At 37.7% G+C, this 14,470-nt stretch overlaps 1 long non-coding RNA gene across 1 annotated transcript; it reads right to left on the bottom strand.

Annotated features, from left to right (window-relative positions):
- Positions 1-1,026: 1,026 nt before the first annotated feature.
- LOC115923748 lies at positions 1,027-10,351 on the bottom strand. The gene is made up of 3 exons (XR_004064066.1): positions 10,067-10,351; positions 3,371-3,433; positions 1,027-1,065 (listed from the first exon to the last, which is right to left on the bottom strand). It is a non-coding gene; the product is annotated as an uncharacterized LOC115923748 (long non-coding RNA).
- Positions 10,352-14,470: the final 4,119 nt, after the last annotated feature.

Genomic DNA, 14,470 nt, shown 5'->3' on the forward strand with positions numbered 1-14,470 from the left:
TGACAGTATTTATAAGTCTACTGTGGAAGCGATTGGGACAGTAAAGTGAAATGCATTTACTCTTACATAAAATGAATGTATATGACACTGATAACAATGCTTCAGCATTTAAGAGGAATAATACCAATATAAATTATTTAGAGGAATCATTACCAGTATCATTAATATTTGCATTGGGCATGATATTTTCTTGTATCAACTTCAAAGCTTTTAAACATAAAACAGTATTACCTTTTATGAATACACTATCAAGCACATACATGTAGCTTTGCTCCTACATGTACGCAGATGAAATTAAGAGTATCTTGTTTTCAAGTAAAAGAGAAGATGTGGGACTCAATAAAATTACAGAATTGCCATCCAAGATTTTTTTAAAGGATTAACAATGAAATCAATACCTTTTTAGTTGCTTTATTGGCCATAGTTGCTGCCAAATTGCAATCTGAATTAAATCAATATAAATTTCAATGTGTACATGTAAATGCACAAATTAATACACAAATGTTGTTGGTTGGCCGGTAAAAGTCTCATCTCAAGCTGTTTAAGTTTAAGCAACTACTTCTCAAACGCTATAAACGACATTGTTTCTATGTTCCATATCTAGCCAAAACTATTTTTCGAGAAAGATATTTACCAGATTGATTATGTTTTCAAATTAATTTGCTAGTATATCTTTCATTTGCATATATTATGGTATTTTAGCTACGCAATGTTTTTGCTGGGAACAAAAAAAGCCAGAACAAGCAATTAACTTCCCGGCAAAAATTAATTGTCATAATTATAAACGTGTTTTAAAATATTGTATTACTTCAGAATTGATAGAAAACCAATTATAACATCCCCTAATTTACATAAGCTAAACAAAATTTGGTTACAGACTTGTATCAACTTGTTTTAGTATTCATGCAGCAATAGCCTAACAATGTTTCTTTACCATTCTTTTTCAACGGCATTAATTATAATGTTTTTGATAAGCACCAGTGAATAAAAAAATTAAAAACTTACCATCTTCAGGAGGTTCGGCGCTAACACCATTATTCATGTTATCTTCTACATGTACGTCTCCTAATTGCCAATCAACAACAAAAAAGAGAAAGGAAGAAGTTGTTTAATGTATTGCTTCACACTCTTTGTTGTACGTTCTTGACTGGGATGGCATTTTCTTTTATACAGTGATAGTAGTATAAGTTCACCATGATTTTGTAATTAGTTACCTTCAAACCTGGTAAATTAAATGACCATAAGGTATAGTAGTATAAATCATGTATACCAATAATATTGCAATTGTACCACTTAATACAGGAAAACTTTATAAACTTAATTAAACACTGTTTCTTGCTGTACCTAAGCTGGAATTATACCACAATTTAAATTGCAAGATAAGTTCAATGTTATACTAGTCAACTTCTTGAGGATTAAGAAAAAAAAGTTCATAACTTCAATTTGTGGAATGGAGCGGATAGGTTTCACTGTGTTATTAAAGAAAATGAATACAAATGTGAACAACATTACAAATAGTTGGTATCTGGGCCATGGCTTGATTTAAACTTTTTGAGGATATGCACAGGGCCAAATTAATTTTTTGTCCACGGGGCTCTTCCAAAAAAAAAGCGCTCCCCGTGAGCCTTCTCACGGGGGCTCTTTTAGTGCTGACGGGGGCTCTTATTTTAATACAAATTTCCATTGAATTGGTACCCATGAAACTCCTAAATTCCTTTGTATTTTATCATTATCATTGATTTAAGTCGGCATTTTCCCTCTTAGATTTACTTGTTACATACTGTTATTGACTTTTATCCCCGTGATGACATCCCTCCATTGCTTTCCCGTTCTCTACATACTGTCCTCTTCATTATTTGGAGCAACCTTATTTACATTCTTTCTTTATTTTTTAGTCTTTACCAAATCCTTCCAAACACGTACAGGGCGGATCTAGCTTTTTGCTAAGGGTGGGGGGGGGGGGGGGTGGGGGGGGGGGGGTCTGGGGAGGGGGTAACCCAAATACGATGTGGAGGCCACGAGGCAATTTTTTGTGTTGCTATTTCCATTCCATGGTCACAGCCGCGAAGCGGCGAGGGATTTTTTTGTTTTTGTGCTATTTGAACCCCCGTTATGTTTCCTGGCATCTAACTGTGTAGGTCTGGACACATGATAGCATTTTTCTATGCACATGACTTTTCACGTGGCAGCCCAAGGGTTAGGGGGGTTTAACCCCTAAACCGCCTAGATCGCTCCTTGTAATCTTTGCTGGTCTTCTTCTCATATTGGTTTACTGGTCGAGTTCATTATTTGCTGGTCTTTTAGAATAACTAGATTTCAGAGGATTCACACACTTTTCACAACGAAAAACTTCTCCATGTTTCAATCCTACTGCGATCGTCTCCAGCTCCAGCAGATATTGGGCGCCAGCGTGCACACCGGTACTACCGGCGCAGTTTACCACTGCTGACGGCATTAGCTTGCACTGCGAGCTTCCGTTGTTTGTATCGTCATACTCGTAGAGATGGGAGAGAAAGCGCCATCTAAGTTCCATTCATTGGTTTAAGGTTTGAAAATTGATACTCATATTGTGTTAAAGTTTATTCAGAAAAGATAATCTTTATTTCATAATTCCACGGGGCGATTTTTCATTTTGCAATCGCCCCCGTGAGCAACCTGACGGGAGCGATTATGGAGCTCACGGGGGCGAATCGCCCACCGCCCCCGTGTTTTTGAGCGCTGGATATGCAGCATATTCTGTTCTATTGCATATAAACATAGTTTTTAAAGACAGCATACAGTTTTTGCAGGTTACCCCTCCCCCCCCCCCATATAAATGGAGCTTAAACATTTGAAGGTAGTAAATACATCACAATACATCTCAACAAAACTGACGACCCTGTATATGAAAAGGAGCTCATCACCAATTAGGCTTGAATTTCATGCACACACAAAATAAGATACACAGCCCTGGAAGTAAAACTTTCCTCAAATCCAGGGTGTATCTAAATTTTTGACAAGCACTGTAAATATAGAGGTCCTGATGATTCCAACATCAGGTATAATCTAACAGTTTGTCATAGGAGGTTAGTGCCCTAGGTAGAGAATCATTATTCTAGGGGCCTAAATTTAAGTAAATGTATTTTTTTCTATTTTAGTTTGCATACATATAAGCAAAAGTTAAGATCCCCCCTCCAAAAAAATAACACCTTCGTCTTTCTTTCAACATTTGGTTGAAAGGTTACGTGAGATTTGATTGTGTCATGTTTGCCCAAAATTGAACACAGATCAATATTTGGTATATTTTTTGGTTGTGTATAAAGTAATACTTTTCATAAATTGCCTTTCTGCCTTTGAAATTGAGTATTTATCTGTGATATTGAGTACTTACATGGACTCATTAGAGAGATCTTGAAGAACTTGCTGGCCCTCCATCAACGTAGATTATTTGAAGCTGGAAAACAGAAAAAAATGAATGATCAAATGTTAATACTATCACTACATTAAAAAAATATTGGAATCTTGTATTCACAGGTCAGAACAAGACCCAAGTATACAGTGCGTCCCAGAAAAAACGAAACCGGAGAATTATCAAAGTTTTATCATAATTATAATTTATAAAAGACACATATTTGTAAAGCGAAGTTCCTCCTCTTTCATTTGATGCAACTCGTCAGTATGATAAATATTTCACGTATGAGTGATTAAAAACAATTTGAAGAGAGGAAACCAAAAGTCATTTGGCGGGCAATATCTGAAAGTATCTAGAAAGTTCAAATTCTGGCCTTTCATACGACACCTCAATCAGGAAAATGAGCCAGGAATAACAAAGTTTCTGTTTGTTTAAATGCTTGCATTTCAATATTAAACAATATTAAACAAGTTCCCCCCCCCCCCCCCCCCATGGCTACACGAACTACATTTCATTACGCTTTTCTCACAATGATGTTCAACCAAAATTGCGGTTTTTAATTCTCTTTAATATAGAGCCTGTATAAGGCGAGCCCCCCCCCCCTTCCCCCGTGGCTATCTGAATCACATTTCCCTGCTCTTTCTCGACTATGAAACATCAGACTGAAATCATAGATTTGTTATATTGTATCTCTTTATTTAATACAGAGCTTGACTCAGGCAAGCCCCCCCCCCCCCCACCCCCTCTCCCCCTCGTGGCTACACCAACCACATTTCCTTACTCTTTCTCGAGTATGATACGTCCGACTGTAATTAAAGTTTTTTTTCTCTTTATTTAATACAGAGCCTGTATTAAGCTAGCCCCCCCCCCTACACCCAGTGGCTACACACCAATTGCTTTCCCTATTTCCTGACTACAGGTATTATATGTCGACTGAAATTACAGTTTGGTTTTACCTTCATGTAATACAGTGCCTGTATTAGACGAGCGTCCCCCTCCCCCCCCCCCCCCCCCCCCTCCATGTCTAACAAACCACATTTCCTTACTGTTTCTGGACTATGATATGTCCGACTGAAATTAAAGTTTGGTTTTACCTTCATGTAATACAGTGCCTGTATTAGGCGAGCGTCCCCCTCCCCCCCCCCCCCCCTCCATGTCTAAACCAACTACATTTCATTACGCATTCTCAACAATGATATGTTCAACCAAATTTGTTTTTTAATTCTCTTTAATACAGAGAGCCTGTATAAGGCGAGCCCCACTCCCCTTCCCCCCGTGGCTATCTGAATCACATTTCCCTGCTCTTTCACGACTATGAAACATCAGACTGAAATCATAGTTTTGTTATATTGTATCTCTTTATTTATATAGAGCTTGAATCATGCAAACCCCCCCCCCCCCCACCCCTCCCCCCTCGTGGCTACACCAACCACATTTCCTTACTCTTTCTCGAGTATGATACGTCCGACTGTAATTAAAGTTTTTTTTCTCTTTATTTAATACAGAGCCTGTATTAGGGGGGGGGGGCTTCCTCACCTTTTCCCTCGTGGCTACGCCAATCTTATTTCCTTACTCTTTCTGGACTATGATATGTCCAACTGAAAGTAAAGTTTTGTTTATCTCTTTCTTTAATACACATCCTGTTTTAGGCATGCCCCACCCCCCCCCCCCCCCCCCACGTTCCCGTCGTGGCTAGCCAACCACATTTCCTTACTCTTTCTCGAGTATGATACGTCCGACTGTAATTAAAGTTTTTTTTTTCTCTTTATTTAATACAGAGCCTGTATTAAAGCTACCCCCCCCCCCCCTACACCCAGTGGCTACACCAATTACATTTCCCTTTCCCGACTACAGGTATTATATGTCGACTGAAATTACAGTTTGGTTTTACCTTCATGTAATACAGTGCCTGTATTAGACGAGCGTCCCTCCCCCCCCCCCCCCCCCCCTCCATGTCTAAACCAACCACATTTCCTACTGTTTCTGGACTATGATATGTCTGACTGAAATTAAAGTTTGGTTTTATCTTCATGTAATACAGTGCCTGTATTAGGCGAGCGTCCCCCTCCCCCCCCCCCCTCCATGTCTAAACCAACTACATTTCATTACGCTTTCACAACGATGATATGTTCAACCAAAATTTGTTTTTTAATTCTCTTTAATTCAGAGCCTGTATAAGGCGAGCCCCACTCCCCCCTTCCCCCGTGGCTATCTGAATCACATTTCCCTGCTCTTTCTCGACTATGAAACATCAGACTGAAATCATAGTTTTGTTATATTGTATCTCTTTATTTAATATAGAGCTTGAATCAGGCAAGCCCCTCCCCCCCCCCCCCCCACCCTCTCCCCCTCGTGGCTACACACCAACCACATTTCCTCACTCTTTCTCGAGTATGATACGTCCGACTGTAATTAAAGTTTTTTTTCTCTTTATTTAATACAGAGCCTGTATTAGGGGGGGGCTTCCTCACCTTTTCCCTCGTGGCTACGCCAATCTTATTTCCTTACTCTTTCTGGACTATGATATGTCCACTGAAAGTAAAGTTTTGTTATCTCTTTCTTTAATACACATCCTGTTTTAGGCATGCCCCCCCCCCCACATTCTCGTCGTGGCTAGCCAATCACATTTCCTTACTCTTTCTCGAGTATGATACGTCCAGCGCTCAAAATACACGGGGGCGGTGGGCGATTCGCCCCCGTGAGCTACATAATCGCCCCCGTCAGGTTGCTCACGGGGGCGATTGCAAAATTAAAAATCGCCCCCGTGGAATTATAAAATAAAGATTATCTTTTCTGTTATAACTTTAACATAATATTGAGTTTCAATTTTTAAACCTTAAACCAATGAAATTGAACTTAGATTAGCGTGCAAGATTTCTCGTTTTTATGAGTATAGGCCTATTCAGCTCGCAGTGCCGCCGTCAGCAGTGGTTATAGGCCTACTGCGCCGTTAGTAGCGGTATGTGTGCACGCTGCCGCGCCATGTCTGCTCGAGCTGGAGGCGATCGCGAATTACGAAAGGGCAGAAACATGGTCATGAAGAAGTTTTTCGTTGTGAAAGCGTTAACCCGCTGAAATCTGGTGATTTCAAATGACCAGCAAATAATGAACCTCGACCAGTAAATCAATATTAGGGACTTTTAGATTTGCACGATGAGAACGTGGACTGCTACGTGTGACCTCCTTTTAAGGCAGTGCCAGTGCTTAAAAGGACGTCACAGTCATGTGACTGCCAGTGCACGTCCACGCAAATCTAAAAGTCCCTATTGAGAAGAAGAGGAAGACCAAGATGTCGTGGAATAATATGGTAACATGGGCAGATCTACGGGGGGAGGATTAGGGGGTTTAACCCCCTCCTCCCAGCCCCCGGCGCCCCCTTGGGCTGCCAAGTGAAAATGTGATATTAAAGCGGGGGGGGGGGGGGGGGGGGATGCTGGAGAGGAGGACTACTCTATTTTATTTTTTTCAGGGGGGGGGGAAGTGAAGCGCCGTTTTAGCATGACTTTCTTTTTAACTCTTACTTTCACCTATCTCAGATAACCTAAGTTTCTGGTTGCTGCTTTATTATGTAGTTGATAATGCATGATTAAAATAAAGAGAGAGAGAGAGAGAGAACCACCATCATTTTGCAATGGTTCAGGGTTCGTGTAATATGAATTTGAAACCATTTCTTAGCGTCTCAATCCTAAAAAAAATAGCAAAACTATTTTTGAGGAAAAGCATTATACTGAATTAAATGAAGAATAATAGCTTTATATTGGATCATACTAATACTGATACGGGCTAAAGACAATGTAGTATTTGTATAGAGGTATTCCAAAAAGACATTCTGATAATCAACATTTGTTCTGGTATCATAAATGTATATACGCATAATACCACTGATCTTTATGATTTCTTAACGTGACATAGCTTCTTCTCCCCCTGCAAACAAAAAAGAAAACAAGGTTATTTAATAAAAGGATCATGCAAAAAAAAAATCATTGTGATTCAAATTGATGCAAGGATTTTTTTTGAATAAGCAATGCTTTTCACCAGAATCTTCTTTGTTAAAACGACTTTTACAAATCTCAGCCATGCAAATCTGCCACTGTGTTTTAAGATCACTTTCAGATTAGGAGAAGTGTATTCTTTAATGAGTATTTTACATTGAATGGAACGTCTCAACTCAGTATAAAGCATGGCTGAGATTTGTAAAAGTTGTTTTTACAAAGAAGATTCGGGTGAATAGCAGTGCTTATTCAAATAAATATTCGCATCAATTTGAATCACAATCATTATTTGTCGCTTATCCCTTTTAATGACCTTGTTTTCTTTCTCGTTTGCAAGGGGAAAGAAGATATGTCACGTTAAAGACATCATAAAGATCAGTGTTGTATGCGTATATATTATATACACAGGCCAGTAACAGCTATGTAGCTTGTAAATTTGTAAGAGGGAAAATGCTGATTGAAATGATAATGATGAAATAGCACATAATTGAGGAGTATCATAGGTACCAATTCAATTGATATTAGTATAAAAAAAGAGCCCCGTCAGTACTAAAAGAGCCCCCGTGAGAAGGCTCACGGGGGCTCTTTTTTGGGGGGAAGAGCCCCCGTGGACAAAAAATTAATTTGAGCCCTGGATACGTCCGACTGTAATTATAGTTTTGTTATCTCTTTATTTAATACAGAGCCTGTATAAGGGGGGGGGGGCCTCTTCCCTACCTTTCACTCATGGCTACACCAACCACATTTCCTTTGTTGTCTCTTTATTTTAGTGCCTGTATTAGGCAAGCCCCCCCCCCCCCACCCCCATGGCTATACCAACTACATTTCATTACGCTTTCTCAACAATGATATGTTCAACCAAAATTTGTTTTTAATTCTCTTTAATACAGAGCCTGTATAAGGCGAGCCCCACTCCCCTTCCCCCGTGGCTATCTGAATCACATTTCCCTGCTCTTTCTCGACTATGAAACATCAGACTGAAATCATAGTTTTGTTATATTGTATCTCTTTATTTAATATAGAGCTTGAATCATGCAAACCCCCCCCCCCCCACCCCTCTCCCCCTCGTGGCTACACCAACCACATTTCCTTACTCTTTCTCGAGTATGATACGTCCGACTGTAATTAAAGTTTTTTTTTCTCTTTATTTAATACAGAGCCTGTATTAGGGGGGGGGGGGGGCTTCCTCACCTTTTCCCTCGTGGCTACGCCAATCTTATTTCCTTACTCTTTCTGGACTATGATATGTCCAACTGAAAGTAAAGTTTTGTTATCTCTTTCTTTAATACACATCCTGTTTTAGGCATGCCCCACCCCCCCCCCCCCCACGTTCCCGTCGTGGCTAGCCAACCACATTTCCTTACTCTTTCTCGAGTATGATACGTCCGACTGTAATTATAGTTTTGTTATCTCTTTATTTAATACAGAGCCTGTATTAAGGGGGGGGGGGCCTCTTCCCTACCTTTCACTCATGGCTACACCAACCACATTTCCTTTTGTTGTCTCTTTATTTTAGTGCCTGTATTAGGCAAGCCCCCCCCCCCACCCCCCATGGCTATTCCAACCACGTTTCCTTACGCTTTCTCGACTATGATACGTTCGACTAAAATTATAGTTTTGTTATCTCTGTATTTAATACAGAGCCTGTATTAAGGGGGGGGGGGGGGGCCTCTTCCCTACCTTTCACTCATGGCTACACCAACCGCATTTCCTTACTGTTTCTGGACTATGATATGTCCAACTGAAATTAAAGCTTTGTTTTCTCTTCATGTAATACAGTGCCTGTAGTATTAGGCAAGCCCCCCCCCCCCTCCCCCCCCCCCCATGTCTAAACCAACCACAATTCCTTACGCTTCTCGACTATGATATGTCCGACTAAAATTAAGGTTTTTTTTCTCTTTATTTAATGCAGAGCCTGTATTAGTTTTATTCAGGTTCTCCGATATGGAATTACCAGAACCTCACAACACTAATTTGAAACTAAAATGCACTTTTAAGAGAAGGAGAGGAGAATATAAAATCTTTTTAAATGGAAATGCATTTTCGACCTGAATGACAAGAGTTGGGAAACCTATTGTTATTCAATATTTCGAAAAATAAATAAATAAATCCCTAGTGGTCAATACACATTTGCATTGACCCGAGGTTGCCGGCCCTTGAGTGAATTCAACTTGTTTTGAGAGTCCAACTAAATTTGCAAACTATAGAGACTAGATCTAGACTAGACCTACACTACCCAGAGTGACAGAGTCAGCATGGTCAGACTCGGAGACTAGGGTCTAGATTCTACTTTATGTCTAGTAGGCCCCTAGTAGTACTAGAGTAGACTTTGCTAACTTGGACTTTGCCTACAACAAGAGTCTTAGCTAGTGAAAGAAATGTTGATATACCCTACTCCTAGATCTAGATCTAAGTTTACATCAGAATTCTATTTGAGCTTTTAGTTAAGATCTAAGAAAGCATAGTTTTTAGGACCCCCTATCATCAGTATCAAGGTTCTTGACATTGAAAACACACCGAATTGCATGCATGGGACTGAAAAATTCATATCTACCATAGATCTTACTTTTTATAGCAGTTACAAGACATACAGGTCAGAGTATGTGTATAGAAATTACACATATCATTCTTTCATCAAAACCTCTAATAAAATTACAAATAATAATGCACCATTAATACTCACCAATCAATTTTAGCCTTTCAAGTTTCAGCTTTAGTCACCGCACTCATTGGCACAAAGTTTGATGAGATCACACACATATCGATATTGTGTGTGTGTATCGATATGCCTATGGCATGCTGCGTGTAAATGCACACATTGCGTGTGTTTGGATAACTATTACAATTGTAATAGGGATCCCTGATCACCATTACATGTTAGAGAGATTGGGGCATGTCGCGTGTGTTGAAGGTGGATCACTATTACAAAAGCGAGGATCACAGTTACATGTTAAATCTCTCTCTCTCTCTCTCTCTCTCTCTCTCTCTCTATCTCTCTCTTCCCTCTCTCTCTCTCTCTCTCTCTTTCTCTCTTGCTCTCTCTCTCTCTCTCTCTCTCTCTCTCTCTCGATCGCTCTAGCATCTATAGGAAGGCGTTTAGCAAACCCTGAAAATTTGTTAATTAAAAAAAGTATTCCTTCATTATGATCATGTCGATCGTACCCTCGACCATGACTTGTGTTAGAAGTCTTTGATTTATACTATAAAAAGGGGGAGGCGGCCGGTAGTCCTATATATGACGACATAGTTTGAGAAAATCATGAACAATTTTGTTTAAGAAGAGGGGGGAATAACAAGATAGAAGAAAATGATTAGAAGAAAAAAGAGGAGAAAGGAAATTAAAACGCTTGGGAGCAGGAAAGGAAAATGAAAACTGAGAAATAAGAGAAGAAGATATAAAGAGAAAATAATGTTCTACGATGGAGGAGATTACTCAATTACTAGAATAAAAGACTCTGTTGGGACGTGTCTAGCTATATACCGTATACACTATGAAGTATGAACATATAACGGAAAAAGAAACTTAGAGGACAAAATATACAGTTCCTCAGGTAGACAAAGGAACATCCCTTCACTGCTATTATGTAAAAATGTGTAGAACAGGTGTCACATGCATATTCACCTGTTCTACATATTTTTACATAATAGCAGTGAAGGGATGTTCCTTTGTCTACCACAGTAATTGTTGAGGGTAGAATGAGGAATTGTATATTTTGTCCTCTTTCTTTGTCCGTCATGTTCATAATGATAGCGCTGGTAATATAGCGAGAGGGGTGGAGGTGGGGACTCTGGGGAGCTGCGAGCCACTTTAACTCGTATTTCGCGCTGAGTCCTAAAACAGGCTAGAGAGCGCATCCTTTATTACGTCAGAGCTAGTACGCGTGATGCCATAGGAACTGGGTGGGTGTTTGCATGCATGACTTGTATTAGATTCGCGTTGGCATACAATTGATAACGATCTTGAAGTCATGGATTATCACAAATTTGGAATCATATAGGACAATAATTGGTGAGTGTTGAAGGTTATTTGTTCATTATTATAGCTGATATTTTACATGCTTGTTACCTAATTATTGTGCCTATTATAGTCTTCTTGTCGATTAATTTCTCTATTTTTAGGCCTAAAAAAGAAAAAGTTGTATTGCCCTTTGCGACCGACCCCAAAATCTTGAAATCTACGGTCGGCTTTTTTTTTTACCGTTTTTTAGAGAAAAATATATTAAAGCATTAAAAACTGAGAAATATACCATGTTTTGGCAACTAAAGGGCAATACAACATCTTTTTTTTAAGGGCCTTATGATATAGGTAGACTTTTATCCGAAATGTTCCTGACGACATTGCCATTGAGAGAGTAAAATATTGAATTCTCGCGATACTATGACGTCAACGGCATGCCTTTTAAAGTTTTATTTGAAAACAGAAACAATTAAGCAGCGACTATATAGTTCACACGAAAAAAAAAAGGGATAAGTAGACAGAGAGAGAGAGAGAGAAAACAAAATATCTAGAATTATGCTAAAATGTCCAGTGTCTTTAAAAATTCAGCCATAAAAAGTGTGGTGGGGGGGGGGGGGCGGAAGGATATTCCCGCCTACCCCCTCCTGGTTCCAGAAGTCTAATGCCCATAGGCCTATTAGGGAAAAAATACATATTATGCAAACAAAATAAAAAAAATACAACCATTATTGAATATTTGGTTCCTATTTAAAATATTTCATAATTCATTCTAAAAAAGTGCTTATTTGGCAAACTGTTCTTGTAGTGATTTCTGCGCATCTCTCACTCTAATTCACCATTCTCCTGATTTAAATTAAGTTGTTTCTCACACTTTTTCTCTTCCAATGCAATGCCTCTTTTGATCCTTGTTTTACACTCCAACTCCCTTTTCTTGATCCTGTTCTCAGCGAAAGAACCATTTTAATAAAATAATTTCACAGAAATGCATACTTTTCTTTATTGATTGACATTAAGGATTTTATTACTGTTCTAATGATCCATTCAGAATGGACACAATCTTGAGTACAACTAAAGTCGGATCATAATTCAGATTTCAAAATTTCATAAAGTACATATATTTTAGATATGACAATCAATTCTGAATCATCATGACTGATTCCATTATGTAATCCTACAACTAAACAGTTATACAATTTGCACAGTGCCATCCATTTTCAATGGTAAAGCACTTTCTCTAAACAAATAAAGAGAATATTAAGTTAAACAAAGGTCAATAATTACAATGATTTGCTTCGCAAGCAGGTTTTCATATCTGTGAGTGCAGACATGTAATCATATCATACCATTTAAGAATCAAGATATATATATACTGTTTTTATAAAAGCAAAGTAAGTTGAAGGGACTATAATGTCCCAAATCACTAAAGAATACATATACACTGATGTGAATATATCAGGGAGTTACTAGACCAGCTGGCAAAGTAACTCCCTGAAGATATGAATGATGAAAAGTGTGACCATTTTTTACTCAACTTTAAGTTTGGAATGGAATATCTGGCTTCTATACATACATTCTGCAAATATAATTTGCTTTGTTTCCATATATCTCAGCCAGAACACAATATATTCTTGCGATAGAAAAACACTTATTGTCTACTACATTATGTAAGCTCCTCACGTTTTACGTATACACTATTTCATTTCTAATGAAATGAATAGAACTCAAATCAACCAATTGACCAAATACTATAAGATTTATAATTAAGAACATAAAATACAACTTCTTTATACTATTTCATATTTAACTATAACACCTACACATGAATATATGGGTGATGCATCTTTGCAAGAATACTCTATAAATTAACATTTCTTCAACCTAAACAAACAAACATTAATAAAAGATATTAAAGTCTTGATAAACAGTGGTAAAGTCTTTTCAAAACCAGTCACCTAAACCAAAGTGAGCTACGCTGGTTAGAATATAAAATTGCATTGCATTTGACAAGAACTTGCTATAAAAACACAAACAAACAAACAAGAAACACCAAAGATTAGCAACAAAACACTATTCTCAATTACTCCTAAGATGTCTGTCCAAATCAAAGAGTATTGCTATCGTTGCTTGACAGTTTTTTACAAAAAGAAAAAAATGACATTATATCCAGTCAATATACTTCATTGTGACATCATACCCAGTCAATATACTATTGTGACATAATAACCAGTCAATATACTTAATTGTGACATCATATCCATCCAATATACTTCATTGTGACATCATATCCAGTCAATATTCTATTGTGACATAATAACCAGTCAATATACTTAATTGTGACATCATATCCATCCAATATACTTCATTGTGACATCATATCCAGTCAATATTCTATTGTGACATAATAACCAGTCGATATAATTCATTGTGACCTTACCTTTGTAAAATATATAGCCATTATTATTTCTCTTGCTCTGTAAAAATTTGATCATTAACACATTTATTAATCATATATACATGTACATGTACACATAGATTGGTTCTTACAAGTAAAATTATGAAGGAAATCTATATCATTATTTGATATGGAGATTGACCTGCACAAATAATAGTCTTCATGTCATGTCATATTGTGATCAGGGGTTTCAATAAACAGCTTCCATCATATCACATTCATAATGTTATTTTCAACAAAATATGAGCTGCACAGATAATTATTGTTTTAATTTCATAAATGCCCAGTCTTGAATGTCCATTCACAAGTATACATATGCTTTACAGTTGATACATTTCAAATTTGCTTTAGCTTACACCATACATGAATCATACTAGAAGAAATACAATTTCAATTCCTTCTTTACCTGTACGATGAGATATTTCAGCTATCTGTCTGACAATTTATATAGCATGCATTGCTAAAAGATCAAATTAAAATCTATAAGCAACATTACAGAGAACCATCATAGAAGTAGCATGCCATCTAAAAACTAACATATTCCTTTTCAGGAGAAAAAAATGGCTTCTCAATTTTCACAGTATCACATACATGTAGATAATAAATAACATTTATTGATAGAAATATATGTTATCAATAAACATTTCTTAAAAGTACAAACAAACAAATGAAAAGAA

Source organism: Strongylocentrotus purpuratus, unplaced genomic scaffold, assembly GCF_000002235.5.
Source record: "Strongylocentrotus purpuratus isolate Spur 01 unplaced genomic scaffold, Spur_5.0 spur5_scaffold_14, whole genome shotgun sequence".
NCBI classification, from domain to species: domain Eukaryota; kingdom Metazoa; phylum Echinodermata; class Echinoidea; order Camarodonta; family Strongylocentrotidae; genus Strongylocentrotus; species Strongylocentrotus purpuratus.